The sequence below is a fragment of the Equus caballus genome, chromosome 23 (assembly GCF_041296265.1).
Source record: "Equus caballus isolate H_3958 breed thoroughbred chromosome 23, TB-T2T, whole genome shotgun sequence".
Taxonomy (NCBI): Eukaryota; Metazoa; Chordata; class Mammalia; order Perissodactyla; family Equidae; genus Equus; species Equus caballus.
In genome coordinates, this window is record NC_091706.1 from 17875911 (window position 1) to 17894171 (window position 18261).

The window sequence follows — 18261 nt, forward strand, 5'->3', positions numbered from 1 at the left end:
CTGCTGCTTCACTAATTGTACTTGGTCTCAATTCTAGGTCATGAAAGAAACTTAAATTTGAGAGCTGACTCACTCACACTCTGAAATAAAATTTGGAACCTCTTTAAAAGCTACCAATTCCAGGGCGTTGAAATTGAAAGGGAACATTTCATCAATATTTCCTTCTACTGCTTAATTCACCTTAAGTTCATTATCAAGGGCCTATAACGTGAGTAACTTTATTGTGTTTCTGTTTGTTTAGCTAACAAATACTACTCGGGAGAGTTTTGAGCCTTGCACAAAATTGTCATTAGAACAGTGTCATGTGGAAACTTGGTGACTTGGGGATGTCCCAGTGTAAGAGGAGTTAACACCTTTCCTCTCCTGAAACTTTAAGATAAAAAGACAACTCTCTATTGAAATACCCAATCTTAAACAAATCTAAGTTGCCTAATAAAGCAAGTTTAAGAGGAAATAAACTCTGCAATATCACTTTAACTGAATTTAAGGATTAGAAGCTTTCTTAAAGATCCATTGGATGTTTTCATTAAACCTGGAATGCTTCACTCTCAACATTTTATGATCTGCATCTTATCCCAAGACTTAAAATATTGCTCTTTATTTTCTATAACAGCTTTATTGAGACTTAATTCACAAACCATATAATTAAATGTGTACAATTCAATGGTTTTTAATATATTCAAAGAGTTGTGCAACCATCATGAAAATCAAGGTGAGAACATTTTCATTGCCCCAAAATGAAGCCTTCCACCCATTAGCAGTCCTGCCCATTTCTCCCCAACCACCCCACCCATTCTGGACATTTCATATAAAAGGAGTCATATAATATGTGCTCTTTTGTGATTGGTTTCTTTGACAGCATAACATTTTCAAGATTCATCCATGTTATAACTTGTATCCACACTTCATTACTTTTTATTGTCAAGTAATATTCATTCCATTGTCTGAATATTTTATCAGTTCATCAGTTAATGTGCATTTGGATTTTTTCCAATTTGGGGCTATTTTGAATAATGTTTCTATGAATATTTGTGTATAAGTTCTTGTGTGGATATATGTCTTCATTTCTATTGGGTATACACTTAGGTGTGGAATTGCTGAATCGTATGGTAACTCTAAGTTTAATCTCTTGAGGAACTGCCATGATGTTTTCAAAAGTGGCTGCATCATTTTACATTCCCACTAGCAGTGGATGAGGCTTCCGATTACTCCACATCCTCATCAACACTTGTTATTAGCTGTCTGTTTGATTATAGCCATCTTAGTGGTTGTGAAGTGGTATACCATTGTGGTTTTGATTTACATTTCCCTAATGATTAGTGATGTTGAGCATCTTTTCATGTTCTTATTGGACAGTTATATATATTTGGAGATCTATTTATTAAGATGCTTTGCCAATTTTTAACTGGGTTATTTGTATTTTATTATTGAGTTGTAAGAGTTCTTTACACTTTCTGTATGTAATTCTCTTGTCAGACACATAATTTCCAAATTTTTTCTCCCATTCTATGGGTTGTCTTTTCACTTTTTTGATGGTGTCCATTGAAGCTTAAAGATTTTAAATTTTGATCGTATCTCATTTATCTATTTTTCCGTTGCTCCTTGTGCTTTGAGTGTCTTATATAAGTGGACATGGCACTGCTCATTAGGTCATGCTGAGGTGGCATCCCACACAGCACAACCAGAGGCAATCACAGCTACAATATACAATTATGTAATGGGGGGGTTTGGGGGAGAAGAAGAAGAACGAGAAGAAGGAGAAGAAGGAGAAGGAGGAGAAGGAGGTGAAGGAGGAGAAAGAGGAAGAAGAAGAAAGAAGATTGGCAGCAGTTGTTAGCTCTTTAAAAGAAGAAAAGAAAAAAGAGAAAGCTTTGCCTAACTGAAAGTCACAAAGATGTACGCCTATTTTTTTCTTCTAACAGGTTTATAGTTTTAGCCTTTATATTTAGGTCTATGATCCATTTTGTGTACAATGTGAATGGGTCCAATTTCATTCTTTTGTATGTAGATATTGTCCCACCACCATTTGTTGAAAATTCTCTTCCTTCATCATTGAATTGTCTTTGCATCCTTGTTGAAAATCAATTGACCATAAATGTGAAGGTTGATGTGTGAACTCTGATTCTGTTGCATTGACCTATATGCTGTCCTTTTGTAACTGCCACACTGTCTTCATTATTGCTCTTTAATTTTGAAATTGAATTTGCTTTTGAAATTGGAAATTGTGAGTCTTCTACGTGTGCTCTTTTTTTTTTTTCAAGATTGGTACCTGAGCTAACAACTTCTGCCAATCTTCTTCTTCTTCTTTTTTATTCTTCTCCCCAAAGCCCCCCAGTACATACTTGTATATTCTAGTTGTGAGTGCCTCTGGTTCTGCTATGTGGAACAACGCCTCAGCATTGCCTGATGAGTGGTGCCATGTCCGCGCCCAGGATCCGAACTGGTGAAACCCTGGGCCGCGGAAGTGGAGTGCATGAACTTAACCACTCAGCCACGGAAACAGCCCCTTTGTTCACTTTTTTTTTTATTAATGTTATGATAGATTACAACCTTGTGAGATTTCAGTTGTACATTTTTGTTAGTCATGTTGTGGGTACACCACTTCCCCCTTTGTGCCCTCCCCCCACCCCCCCTTTTCCCTGGTAACCACCGATCAGATCTCCTTATCAATATACTAACTTCCACCTATGAGTGGAGTCATATAGAGTTCGTCTTTCTCTGACTGGCTTATTTCGCTTAACATAATACCCTCGAGGTCCATCCACGTTGCTGTTAATGGGCCAATTTTGTCTTTTTTTATGGCTGAGTAGTATTCCATTCTGTATATATACCATATCTCCAAAACCAAGAGCAACAAATATTGGAGAGGTTGTGGAGAAAAAGGAACCCTCATATACTGTTGGTGGGAATGCAAACTGGTACAGCCACTATGGAAAACAGTATGGAAATTTCTCAAAAAGTTAAAAATAGAAATACCCTATGACCCAGCCATCCCATTACTGGGTATCTATCCTAAGAACCTGAAATCAGAAATCCCAAGAGTCCCTTGCACCCATATGTTCATCGCAGCATTATTTACAATAGCCAAGATGTGGAACCAACCTACATGCCCCTTTGTTCACTTTTAAGGTGGTTTTTGCTCTTTGGGGCACTTTATATTTCCCTATGAATTTTAGCGTAAGCTTGTCAATTTCTGTGGAAGAAATAAGCCAGTTGGGATTTTGTTGGGAATTGCACTAAATCTATATTGATCAATTTGAGCAATATTGCCAACTTAACAATGTTATTTCTATCCATTGACCTGGGGTGGGATATATTTCTATTCACTTAGGTCTTTAGTTTCTTTCGACAATATTTTGAACTTTTCAGAGTTTGTACTTCTTTAAAAAATTTATTCCTATTTTATTTTTTGATGCAATTGTAAATGGAATGATTCTGTTAAACTTTCAGATATTCATTGCTAGTGTATAGAATACAATTGATTTCTGTATATTGCTCTTGTGTCTTGAAACTTTGCTGAATCTGTTCACTACTTCTAATAGCTTTTTAGTGGATTCATCAGGATTTTCTCTATATAAAATCATGTCAAAATAGAGATAGCTTTATTTCCTCCTTGCCAATCTGGATGCCATTTATTTCTTTTGCTTGCCTAATTGCCTTGGCTAAAATCTCCTATACAATGTTGAATAGAAGGGATGTGCATGGACATATTTGGCTTGTTCTTGATTTTAGGGGGAGAGCATTGAGTCTTTCACCATTAAGTGTGATGTTCGTTGTGGTTTTCTTGGTAGATACCTTTCATCAGATAGTCAGAGTTCCCTTTTATTCCTAGTGTGCTGAGTGTTTTGGTCATGACAAGGTGTTAGAGTTTGTCAGGTGCTTTTTCTGCATCTATTGAGATTATCATGTGGAATTATCCTTGATCCTATTGATATGATTAATTGATTTTGGGCTGTTAAACCAAACTTGTGTTCCTGGGATAAATCCTACGGGATCATGGTGATTAATCCTTTATACGTTTCTTGATTTGGTTTGGTAGTATTTTGTTCAGGATTTTTGTGTCTATATTTGTAAGGGATATGGGTCTGTAATTTTCTTTTCTTATAACGTCTTTGGCTTTGGAATCAGGTCACACAGAATGAGTTGGGGAGTGTTTCCTCCTTTTCTTTTTTTTTGGAAGAGTTTGTGAAGAATTGGCACTTTTCTTCCTTAAACCCTTGGAAGAACTCATGAGTCAAGCCATCTGGGCCTGGGCTTTTCTTTGTGGGAAGTTTTAAAATCACTGCTGCAATTTCTTTACGTGCTATGAGTTTATTCAGATGTTCTCTTTATTCTTGAGCCAGTTTTGATAGTTTGTATATTTCTAGGAATTTACTTCATCTAAGATATCTAAATTTGTTGGCATACAGTTTTATGTGTGTGTTCACCAACTGTATCCCCTCTTTATCAGGAAGCTGTCCACCCCCATTCTCTGTAGTTACAGTGGCAGAGTTCCCCAGCCACATTTATAAGATGTAAGCCAGGCTGCCTACCTACCCTTGATTGGCTCATCTGACCAACTGCGGTTTGGAAAAGTGTTCTCTTCTCTCCAGTCTCATAAAGCAGTTACATGTAAGCTCAGAAGCTCTTGGTAGCCACATTTGCCATCCCATTAGCTGAAAAATGGGGGAAACCATTTTGCAGTGAGAGGCATCAGTGAAGCCAACTCGCGGAGTAAATATGGGAGGCAGAGGTTTGATTAGGATTAAATCACTGGTTTTGGTTCATATTACTGAAATTTAGTTGCATGTCTGTCAATGTTTTCTCACTCTCACAGCCTTCTTTTCTTAAGGCCTTTGAGAAGACATCTTTCAAATACAACTAATAGAGTCTTGACTAGTAGAGAACTCTGTCCCAGGGAGCGAGCATTGTAACTGTAGTCAAGAGAGGCTGTATTCTGTGTTCTTTGGGTGCAGTCACAGTCAGTGGTGAGTCTCAATGAGAGAGTGACAGAATAGGGATGTAACTCAGCCAGGAACATCCTTTCTCTTAGTAGCTAGTGAACTGAGGCAATGTACGATCAGAAAATTACTCTTCTGGGTGAATAGTAATAGCTACATTCTCTGTTATACTCCATTTCTTTCTTTTTTAATTTATTTATTTATTTATTTTTGGATGTACATCATAATATATTTCGAATTCTGTAGATTACATCATATTCACCACCCAAAAACTAATTATAGTCCATCCCCTCACATGTGAGCCTAATCACCCCTTTTGCCCTCCCCCCTTCCCCTTCCCCTATGGTAACCACTAATCCAATCTACAATGCTATGTGTTTGTTTGCCATGGTTTTTATCTTCTTCTTATGAGTGAGATCATACGGTATTTCACTTTCTCCCTCTGACTTATTTCACTCAGCATAATACCCTCAAGGCCCATCCATGTTGTCACAAATGGCCAGATTTCCTCATTTCTTATGGCTGAATAGTAGTCCATCGTATATAAATACCACATCTTCTTTATCCATTCGTCCCTTGATGGGCACCTAGGTTGCTTCCAAGTCTTGGCTATTGTGTATAATGCTGCAATGAACATAGGGGTGCAAGTATCTGTATGCCTTCGTGTTTTCAAGTTCTTTGGATAAATACCCAGCAATGGGATAGCTGGATCGTATGGTAGATCTATCCTTAATTTTCTGAGGACATTCCATACTGTTTTCCATAGTGGCTGCACCAGTTTGCACTCCCACCAGCAGTGAACAAGAGTTCCCTTCTCTCCACATCCTCTCCAACATTTGTTGTTTCCTGTCTTGCTAATTATAGCCATTCTGACCAGAGTGAGGTGATACCTCATTGTAGTTTTGATTTTCATTTCCCTGATAGCTGATGATGTGGAGCATCTTTTCATACGCCTGTTGGCCATCTGTATGTCTTCTTTGGTTCAGATCCTTTGTGCATTTTTTAATTGGATTCTTGGCTTTTTTTGTTGTTGAGCTGTATTGGTTCTTTGTTTATTTTGGATATTAACACTTTATCTGATATATGGTTTGCAAACATCTTCTCCCAATAGTTAGGTTGCCTTTTCATTTTGTTGATGTTTTCCTTTGCTCTGCAGAAGCTTTTTAGTTTGATGTAGTCCCATTTGTTCATTTTTTCTTTTGTTTCCCGTTCCCGGTAGGACATGGGACTTGAAAATATGCTGCTCAGACCAATGTCAAAGAGCGTACTGTCTATGTTTTCTTCTGGAAGTTTCATGGTTTCGGGTCTTACATTCAAGTCTTTAATTCACTTTGAGTTGATTTTTGTGCATGGTGTAAGGGAATGGTCTACTTTCATTCTTTTACATGTGGTTGTTCAGTTTTCCCAACACCATTTATTGAAGAGACTCCTTTCTCCATCATATGCTCTTGGCTCCCTTGTCGAATATTAGCTGTCCATAAACGTGTGGGTTTACTTCTGGGCTCTCAATTCTCTTCCATTGATCTGTGTGTCTGTTTTTGTGCCAGTACCATGCTGTTTTGGTTACTATGGCTTTGTAGTATATTTTGAAATCAGGGAGTGTGATACCTCCAGCTGTGTTCTTTTTTCTCAGGAATCCTTTGGCTATTTGGGGTCTTTTGCTGTTCCATATAAATTTTAGGATTTTTTGTTCTATTTCTGTGAAAAATGTTGTTGTAACATTGATAGGGATTGCATTGAATCTATAGATTGCTTTAGGAAATATGGACATTTTAATTATGTTAATTCTTCCAACCCAGGAGCACAGAATATCTTCCCATTTCTTTGTGTCCTATTCAATTACTTTCAACAATGTTTTATAGTGTTTGGTGTAGAGATCTTTCACGTCTTTGGTTAAGTTTATTCGTAGGTATTTTATCCTTTTGGTTGTAAATGGGGTTGTATTCTTAATTTCTCTGTCTGCTACTTCGTTGTTAGTGTATAGAAATGCAACTGATTTTTGTACATTGATTTTGTATCCCACGACTTGACTGTATTCCTTTATTGTTTCTAAAAGTGTTTTAGTGGAGTCTTTAGGGTTTTCTAGATATAAAATCACGTCGTCTGCAAAGAGTGACAGTTTCACTTCTTTTCCAATGTGGACCCCTTTTACTTCTTTTTCTTGCCTAACTGCTCTGGCTAGGACTTCCAATACTATGTTAAATAAGAGTAGTGACAGTGGGCATCCTTGTCTGGTTCCTGTTCTTAGAGGGATAGCTTTCAGTTTTTCTCCATTGAGAATGATATTAGCTATGGGTTTGTCATATATGGCCTTTATTATGTTGAGGTATTTTCCTTCTATACCCATTTTATTTAGAGTTTTTATCATAAATGGATGCTGTATCTTGTCAAATGCCTTCTCTGCATCTATTGAGATGATCATGTGATTTTTATTCTTCATTTTGTTAATGTGGTGTATCACATTGATAGATTTGAGGATGTTGTACCATCCCTGCATCACTGGAATGAAACCCACTTGATCATCATGTATGATCTTTTTAATGTCTTGTTGTAATCGATTTACTAGTATTTTGTTGAGGATTTTTGCATCAATGTTCATCAGTAATATTGGCCTGTGATTTTCTTTTTTTGTGTTGTTCTTGTCTGGTTTTGGTATCAGGATAATGTTGACTTCATAGAATGAGTTAGGAAGCCTGCCCTTCTCTTCAAATTTTTGGAAGAGTTTGAGAAGGATAGGTACTAAGTCTTCTTTCAATGTTTGGTAGAATTCACTAGGGAAGCCATATGATCCTGGACTTTTATTTTTGGGGAGGTTCTTGATTGCTGTTTTGATCTCCTTACTGGTGATCAGTCTACTCAAATTTTCTACTTCTTATTGGTCCAGTTTTGGAAGGTAGTATGTTTCTAAGAATTTATCCATTTCTTCTAGATTATCCAATTTGTTGACGTATAGCTTTTCATAGCATTCTCTTATTATCTTTTGTATTTCTGAGGTGTCCGTTGTAAACTTTCCTCTTTCATTTCTGATTTTATTTACTTGAGCCTTGTCTCTTTTTTTCTTGGTGAGTCTAGCTAAGGGTTTGTCAATTTTGTTTATCTTTTCAAAGAACCGGCTCTTGGTTTCATTAATTTTTTTCTTTTTCTTTTTTAGTCTCTATTTTGTTTATTTCTGCTCCGATTTTTATTATTTCCTTCCCTCTGCTGATGTTGGGCTTTGTTTGTTGTTCTTTTTCCAGTACCTTTAGATGTGCTTTTAGATTGTCTATTTGGGATTTCTCATCTTTGTTGAGGTCGGCCTGAATTGCTATAAACTTCCCTCTTAGAACCACTTTTTCTGTATCCCACAGATTTTGACACGTCGTGTTTTCATTTTCATTTGTATCCAGGAATTCTTTGATTTCTTCATTGACCCAGTCGTTGTTCAGTAGCATTTTGTTTAATCTCCACATTTTTGTGGCCTTCTGGTTTTCTTCCTGTAGTTGATTTCTAATTTCATACCTTTTGGTCAGAAAAGATGCATGGTATTATTTCGATCTTATTAAATTTATTGAGACTTGTTTTGTGGCCTAGTATGTGATCAATCCTGGAGAATGTTCCATGGGTATTTGAAAAGAATGTGTATTCTGTGGTTTTTGGATGGAATGTGCTGTAAATATCTACTAAGTCCATCTGGTCTAAAGCGTCCTTTAAGGCCAGTGTTTCCTTATTGATCTTCTATTTAGATGATCTATTCATCGGTGTAAGTGGAGTGTTAAAGTCCACTACTATTATTGTGTTACTGTCTATTTCTCCTTTTACGTCTGTTAACAATTGCTTTATATATTTAGGTGCTCCTGTGTTGGGTGCATAGATATTTACAAGTGTTACATTTTCTTGTTGGATTGTTCCCATTATCATTATGTAGTGACCTTCTTTGTGTCTTGTTCCACTTTTTGTTTTAAAGTCTGTTTTGTCTGGTATAAGTATTGCTACCCCCGCTTTCTTTTCTTTGCCATTAGCATGGAATATCTGTTTCCATCCTTTCACTTTCAGTTTGAGTGTCTTTAGGTCTGAAGCATGTCTCTTGTATGCAGCATATACACGAGTCTTGCTTTTTTATCCAATTGGCCACCCTATGGCATTTGATTGGCATATTTAGTCCATTGAGATTTAAAGTAGCTATTGATAAATATGTATTTATTGCCATTTTGTCACTTTTTTCTAGTTGTTTTAGCAGTTCTTCTCTGTTCCTTTCTTTTTCTCTTGCTCTCTTCCCTTGTGGTTTGATGGCTGTCTTTAGTAATATGTTTGATTTCTTTTGTCTTACTTTTTTTCTTGCTTCTTATAGGTTTCTGATTTGTGATTACCATGAGGATCCTATTTAGTATTCTATGCATATAATAGTCTATATGGAGTTGATAGACTCTTTAGCTTGACCTCTTCCTAATAGATCTACTTTTTTACTCCCCTCCTCCAACATTATATGTTTTTCAAATCATATATAGTCTCTTGTTTAGTGTGTGTCTATCCATTACCCTCTTATTGAAATAGGTGATTTTAGTACATTTGTATTTTAACCTTCACATTATCTTCACAGGTAGTTGATCTGATACCTTTACTATATATTTACCTTTACAAGTGATTTTATTGCCTGGTTTTTTGTTGTTGTTTTGTTTTTTTGATAATTTTTTTTAATCTCTATTTGTGGTCATTGCTTTCCCACTTAAATAAGTCCCTTCAGCACTTCTTGCAGAACTAGTTTCTTGGTGATAAGCTCCTTTAACTTTTGCTTTTCTGGGAAGCTCTTTATCTCTCCTTCCATTCTGAGTGATGACCTTGATGGATAGAGTATTCTTGGCTGTAGGTTTTTCCTTTTAGAACTTCAAATATGTCATGCCATTCTCTTCTCAGCTGTATGGTCTCGGCTGAGAAGTCTGCTGATAGCCTGATGGGCTTCCCTTTATATGTCACTTGTAGCCTTTCTCTTGCTGCTTGTAGGATTCTCTCTTTGTCTTTAATTTTGGACATCTTAAGTATAATACGTCTTGGTGTGGGCCTCTTTGGGCTTATCTCATTTGGAGCTCTCTGTGCTTCCTGTACTTGGATGTATGTTTCCTTCCTCAGGTTAGGAAAATTTTCATCTATTATTTCTACAAATAAATTGTCTGCCCAATTTGTCTCTCTCTTCTCCTTCTGGGACACGTATAATCTGAATGTTAGCATGCTTGATAGTGTCCCAGAGTTCCCTTAGACTGTTCTCATTCTGTCTAAGTCTTTTGTCTCTTTTCTGTTATGCTTGGGCGATTTCCTCTCATCTTTCGTCTAGCTCACTGATCTGCTCTTCTGCGTCCTCTACTCTGCTATTGAGTCCCTCTAGTGAATTTCTCATTTCCAGTATTGTAGTCTTCATTTCTGATTGTTTTGTTTTTATATCTTCCAGTTCTTTACTGATGTGCTCACTGTGTTCATCCATTCTTCTCCCCATATCTGTGAGCATCCTCATGATATTTTGTTTGAACTCTTTGTTGAGTAGGTCACTTGCTTCTGTTTCATTTGGTCCCTTTTCTGGGGTTTTGTCCATGTTATTGCTCGGAGCAGCCACCTTCTAGAGGTATATTCTTAGTCCAATAAAATAACACCAGTTAAGTGCTCTGAAGACCCTCAAGCACTTTGTGGCAGGATAATGTTGGAGATCTTGGGTAGTCTTCCCAGCCCCGCGCCCCATCATTTATTACTTTTTCCATCATTAGCAGAAAGCAGAGAAAAGAAGGTTTCTTTCCGGCTTTGCATTTCAAAGGCCCGCACCCTCTGTGAGTGGAGAGGACTCAGGCACAGCTCAAGTGTTGGGAAGCCAAGGAAAGCTTCCTGCTCATAGCCTAGGTGGGGTGGGGTGCCAAGAGAACAGAGTCAGTGGAGCCAGAGGGAGGAGGTTTCCCTCTGGGGCCACCAGGAGGGGCCTTGTGGGCTTCCTTTGAGCCCCCAGGAGCCAGCTGGGGAGCAGGTCAGCACTCACACTTGAATAACATTGTTCATCAGCTGAGCTGAGGGCTAACCAGCTAACCTGGCTTTCTGTCGGGTTCCATGCAGCCTTTACTACCACAGTCACCAGAACTTTACTCCGAAGCTGTGCAGCAGGATTTTCATGTTGTGAGGACTGTCCCCCTACCCTGCACTCTCTCAGGACAGCTGTGAACCCAGAGAAGTAGCATGGGATCCTAGACACCCAGCGGGTGAGGGTGGGGTGGAGGGAAATTCCAAAAACATATGCCGGAAAGAGTATGGGTGGGAGTTGAGAGAAAAGAACTTGGGAGTCCCTGCACTGAGACAGGGTTAACACAGCCTCGTGATGCCGTAAAAGGCCCTGGCTGGATGCTAGGGGGCCTGGCTTTAATCACAGCTCTGCTCCCAAGTCACCATGTGATCTTGGACATAAAACCACATTCTCTGGGTCTCAGTTTCAACACTGTCTGCATGCGTTCATTCATTTACCCTCTCATTCATTTTTTTCTTCATTTAGCAACTCCCAACCTCTTCTCGAATATAATAAACATTTATTGAGCACCATTTATAGGTGGAAACCTGTACTGGGCACTGGACATAACAAACGGAGATGGGGTCTGTCTTCAAGGAACTTCCAGCCCAGAGATCCAAAATAAGGGAGTCTAAGTGATTGGTCTAAGTTTCTGCCAATTCTGCCATTCTGTAATTCTATTATTACTGCAAGTTTTACATTATCTTACCCACCCCCCAAAAAGATATAACCCCTCTTTCACAGAGCTGTGGCTCAATGACAGCAATTTCTTGCCCTGATGGATTGGTTTCAATATTTGGAAATGTCTAAAGGCCATTTGGAGCCAAGTGTGGTGGAGAAGGCAGCTAAGACCTAGAAAAGAACCAAGTTCCAGGTGGGCTGGTAGCAGAATCTTATGTTCCTGTATTTATTTTTGGTTGAAGTCACTGAGAGCACAGCTTTTGAGTGCCCTGTGGTGGTCTGCCCAGGGATGTGGTTTTTGTTAAGCTTTCGAGTCATGTCCCGAGCACAGCTTGCTGATGCCTGGTGGGGAGACTCCCAGCTGCTTGTGGGCAGCCTCCATCAGCGAGCTCATTGCTGCGGCCTGCTTTGTCATCGGCATAATTTGGTGTCTCTGCCTCTGCCATAGTTAGGGTTATTTCATCTTCCCTCTCCGCACCTTCCTTCAAGGACTGACAACAAAGGCAAGCAATAAAGGGTGACACAACTAAGAACCTACTTGTCATGAATGCTAATCCCATGCCCTCACTCATCTCAATTTAGAGGTAGTTTTATACCTTCTGGGTGAAGAAGCCTGTTGAATGGAAGCAGCCATTGTCATTCCATTAGTACTTCCTAAATATTGAGCCAGATTGTTCTGTGTGTTCACTTGCAGATCTCCTGCCTTCTCTAGACCAGGACTCCTTGATTCCATCCACTCATTTACTCCTTTATTCTCCAAATAAATAAGAGTCATCAGGAGCCAGGCAATGTGCTAGGCTGGGATGATGCATAAGACATTATCCCTGCCTCGTGAAGCTCACAGTAGTGGGGAAGGGATGGACACGTACACAGTTATTGTGAGACGGCACAGTAGGTACAGATGGAGAAGTACCTAAGAGAACAGTGGAAGCACAGAGGAGAAGAGGGCAGGCTGGGCCCTTCTTTGTGGTAGACTGTGTTCTTGTTTGCAAAGATATACTGCTCTTCTCTGTGCTGAGCTTTATACTTCCATGCTGTCGTTATTATACTTCTCTCTATTAAAGTCAGCCTTGGCCACGGACTTGCTTTGGTCAATTAAATGAGGTGCAACATTTTGAGTCAGAAGCCTTAAAAGATAGCATGTGGTCAGCCATAGTCTTCCCTTTTGCCCTTTGCCATGATGACCAGCAAATACTCAAGATTGCTCTGTTACCTTGGGTCCCGGAGAGGAGCTGGCATAGGATGGTCATGCAGAACAAGGAAAAAGTAAATTGTTGTTTGAAGTCATTGAGATTTTAGGGTCATTTGTTACTCAAGCATATCCTAGTTAATTTTGACTGATACGCTTTTATTTGTCTTTGTTCCCCAGTGTCTGATGTGTAGTAGCTACTTCATAAAGTTTGTTGAATGAGCCAAGAGATGAAGGATTCAATATCCTTGAGAGAGAGTGAGGAAGAGAGGTGCTGTGGGGTCTGGAAGGCCTTGTGTTAAGAAATTCAGCAGGAGCTTGGCCATGGTGGGTATCATAATCTTTTCCAGATGAACTCAACAGGAAAGGCTCACAGGGCTTTTGTCTCCCTTTATGTCTTCTGTTTGCCGCTATGTCACACACAAGCTTTGGGAGCTGATGCGACTGATTAGCCAGAAAAGAAGTGATATTCACAGGATATTGGGAGGCTCATCCAATCACTGGGGAGGGGGAAGTGGGACAGAGAAGCAGACTTGGGGCTAAGTTTCCAGGAATAACACCACAGAACTTCTCAGAGAAGGCAGTGTTTCCCAACTCCACTAGTAAGGGTAAAAATAAATGACTAACAAAAACACTCAAAATATAGTGCCTGAAAGAATAGAGATCTTACTTCTCTTTCATCCAGCAGTTCTGAGGGGAGCAGTCTAGGTCATCCGGGTGCCCAGAATCTTTCCACATCCTTGTTCCATTATCCCTTTGGGCACTGTCATCATGTGGAATATCAAGGTTGAGTGGCTTCGATATCTGGGTCCCAGCCAGTGGGAAGACAGAAGAGGAAAGACATTCATAGTCTTGCCCAAATCTGAAACTGGCATCTAACACTTCTACTTATATTTCATTGGGAAGAAATTCCTCACATGTCAACATCCAGCTGCAGGGGGCATAGAGTTTAGTGAGGTAACCATGTGTACAGCAACAGTACTATCAGGATGTATGTTCATCAAGTATCATTGCAATGATGCTCTGTAACAAACCCTCCTAAACCTGGTGGCTTTTAAACAAGCATTTATTCACACCCTCACAAATTTGCACGTTGGCTGCTGTTCAGCTGCTCTAAGCTAGGCTGGGCTGGAAGGCTCCCGTTAGTCTACAGGTTGGCTGGGCATGTGCCAGGCTGTGGGTTGGGTTCAGACCTGCGCCACATAGGTTTGTTCTGGGGCTCAGGTGGCAAAGGCAGTGTCTCTCTGGGGCACATTCTTCTCCTGAGAGAAGACCACAGGAGTGAGCAGAAATGCTTGATGCCTCTGGAGACTCAGTCCGGAAGTGTCGCATAGTCACCCTCACCCACATTCCACTGATCAAAGCAAGTCACGTGACTAAGCCCAACATCAACGGGGCTGGGAAAATACTGTGCCTGCTCTATTGAGAGATACTGTGAACTCATATAGCAAAGGTGTGGGTGTGTAATTCTAATACAGAGGGTGCATGAATAATCGAGAGCAACATTTCAGCCCACACCCTGTGAATGAAGGGGAGAATATGTTTTTATGGATAGTTAGAAATCTCTGCCACGTGTAAGTTTTTCATTTGTTGGCATTTGTAGAATTTACACAGCACATTGCGTTGAGATGGAAGGAATTTGGGGCCATCGATATGGGACTTGGTGAAAAAATTCAGTATATACTTATAATAACATAGGTAAAATACAAAATATTAGGGAAGATATTAAATATTGAAGAAGCAGTAAACTTCTAAATAAAATATTTTCAATTTTTTATTAAAAACGTGAGTTTGCTTCTGTGAACCTATTTTATTGAGGTATAATTTATGTACAAAAATGCACCCATTAAAATTGTACAATTTGATGACTTTTGACAATTTGATATATAACTTCTTTTAGATCAAATTTTATACTTGAAAAGCCTACTTTCAAATCCAGGCTTCATCAGCAAAAAAGAGGAGGACTGGCAGTAGTTAGCTTAGGGCTAATCTTCCTCAAAAGAAAACCTTTTGAATGATGTTTTTTTTTGGCTTCAGCAGCAGAAATTTATCTTCTCACACTTCTAGAGGCTGGTAAGTCCAAGATCAGGTGCCAGGCAATGTGGGCCTGGGTGAGAGCTCCCTTCCTGGCTTGCAGATGGCTGCTTTCTTGCTGTGTCCTCACATAGTGAAGAGTGATCAAATTTTTTTTTCCTGAGGAAGATTAGCCCTGAGCTAACTACTGCCAGTCCTCCTCTTTTTGCAGAGGAAGCCTGGCACTGAGGTAACATCCGTGCCCATCTTTGTCTACTTTATATGTGGGATGTCTACCACAGCATGGCGTGCCAAGTGGTGCCGTGTACACACCTGGGATCCAAACCGGCGAACCCTGGGCCGCTGAGAATCGGAACGTGTGCACTTAACCACTGTGCCACCGGGCCGGCCCCAAGTGATCAAATTTTTAACACAGTTAATTCTTTTAGAGCATTTTTAGGTTTACAGAAAAATTGTGCAGAAAACACACAGAGGTCCCATATATCTTACCTCCAGGCTTTGGGCCCCAACTTTCCCTAGTATTATCATCTTTGCCTTTTCCAGAAGGTCATATAGTTGGAATCATACAGCATTACAGCTTTTTCAGACTGGCTTCTTTAGCTCAACAATATCCATTTAAGGTGCCTCCATGTCTTTTCATGGCTTGATAGCTCACTTGCTTTTATTGCTGAATAGTATTCCATTATATGGAGGCGCCACTGTCTTCATCCACTCACCTATTGAAGGGCATCTTGGATGTTTCTTTTTGGCAATTATGAGTGAAGCTGCTATAAACATTTGTCTGTAGGGTTTTGTGTGGACACAAGTTTTCAACTCATTTGGGTTAATACCCAGGAGCACAATTGCTGGACTTCATGGGAACCATATGTTTAGCTTTGTAAGAAACCACCAAACTGTCTTCCAAAGCGGTTGTACCATTTGACACTCCCGCCAGCACTGACTGGGAGTTCTTATTGCTCCACCTCCTCACCAGCATTGGGTGTCATCAGTATTTTGGATTTTAGCTCTCTAAAAGGTGTGCAGTCTTATCTACAGTTATCTGTTCAGATCTCTTGCCTACTTTTAAATAGAAATATTCACTTTGTTACTTTGAGTTTTAAGAGTTGTTTGTATATTTTGGATACAAGTCCTTTGTCTGATATGTGTTTTGCAAATATTTTCTTGCAGACTGTGGTTTGTCTTCTCACTCCCTTAACAGTGTCTTTTGCAGAGCAGAAGTTTTCAATTTTAATGAAGTCTGACTTATCGTGCTTTTGGTGTTCTATCTAAAAAGTCATCACCAAAGTCAAAGTTACCTTGATTTTCTCTTATATTATCTTCTTGAAGTTTTATACTTTTGCATTTTCATTTAAGTCTATGATCCATTTTGAGTTCATTTTATGAATAGTTTAGGTCTGTATCTATATTAATTTTTTTTCATGTGGATGTCCAGTTATTCCAGAACATAAAAAGGACAGTAGAAAAAAGAAAAAGAAACCATCCATTCTCCATTGGGTTGACTTTGCTTCTTTGTCAAAGATCAGTTTACTACATTTATGTAGGTTTATTTCTGGGCTCTCTTCTGTTCCATTGATTATTTCTTTCTTCTTTTCCTAGTAGGCACTGTCTTGATCAATGTAGCTTTATATTAAGTCTTAAAGTCAGTCCTCCAACTTTGTTTTTCTTCAGTATTGTGTTGTGTTTTGCCTTGCCATAGAGACTTTTGAATAAATTTGTCAGTACCCACAGAATATCTTGCTGGGACTTTGATTTGAACTGCATTGAATCCATAAGTCAAGTTGAGATTAACTGGTCTTAACAACACTGAGTCTTCTCATCCACAAACACGGAATATCTCTGCCTTTACTTTGTTTTTTTTCGATTTCTTACATCAGACTTTTGTAGCATTCCTCCTACAAATCTTGTATTATTCTTTTAGATTTATACCTATTTCTTTTTTCAATTATCAACGTTTAATGGCTATAAAAATGTTTATTTATTTTTTTAGCAATGCACAATACTTACAACCCTCAATGTTTTGTGGCTCGGACACTTTTTCCATTTGTGGCTCATCCAAGCATGGTGACCCGTGGGTTAGGAATTTTCTGTTGAGGAGCAGCAGCTGCTACCACTGAGCCTGAGACACTCTTCCACTGCCACTTGTTTATTAAAAACTGGCTCTTGCCGGCTCTTCCGGTTGTAACCAACATTCTCAATTCTCACTCCGCGGGTAGGCCCATCTTTCCTTTACTCAAATGCCTCTAGTCATCTCTCAGAACGGTTCAGATTTGGGAATTTTTGGAGGGGAGTTTTACTCAGCCTTTTGTTTACCAGACCTAGACATTTTGTCTGTCCTACAGATCAAACAGGACCTCAGTTGGATGTTGGTGATCAGCAAATTCTCTGTGGGTCACATCACTCTGAAGTCTACTTGAGCTCCTCTGTTCATGTCTGTCCTCACACCCTCCTCAGCACTGAAAGTTAAGTACTACAACTTGTCCTCTGCTAATCCAGGTTCCCATCACTCCACTTAAATCAGGGAGCTCCTTTCAACTGCACTGTCTTTCACAGCACCCCTGGTCACTGAGAGCAGCCACTGTGGTAATTTCTATAGGTGGCAGTGCTTCTTTCACCAATGATTCTCCAAAAGCCTTGGTGGAGGCCCCTTCAGGAGACATGGTTACAAGAGAAGTGAGCCGGCTACATGTGAAAATGCACTTCAATATTGCCTTCTTCTTGATTCTTTGGATTTTTTCCTATACAAATACCAGGGGATTTCCTCCTTCTCATTCTCATCTAGCTGAGTCCAGAAGTCAATCAATTTATCTAGATGATACATTGAAACCAGAGTCACTGGACAGTGCACTCAAATTGACAAATCTAGGCTCATTCACATGTATACTTTTCTATTTAAATTCTCAAAACCTTGCAATTCTTCCTGTTCCTGGGATTGACTTTGTAACTGGCCTCCCAAGGTGTGCCTGCATCTGATCCAAGTATTAAGAGTGACAGAGGTCAGAGGAGATGGGCTGGTGGGCAGGGTAGGAGATTAATTCCCTCTCCAAGGTAACTGTGTCAGGGGAGGTCAGATAGGGCCTCAAATAAGGCAGGGACAGCCTCATACAGAAGGGAAAAGTCTCTGTTGCTGCTGCCAAGAGGGGCCTGGGAGCTTGAGTTTCTAGGCTTATCCAAAGTCTCTTTTATGGCCCCATTTCCACTCCCAGATTCCCACTTTTTCCTGGTGATAACTATCTCTCACACATGAAATATGGGAGGCTCATAAGTCAATTGACTTTGTAATTTGGCAACTTGTAGGCAAAATTTTGAGTTTGGGTTTTAGCCTTGCAGTTCAATTAATAATTGTTTTTTAGCTCTGTTCTAAGAAAATACAGATTTTTAACTCTTGAGCTGAGCATTCAGGACTCCGA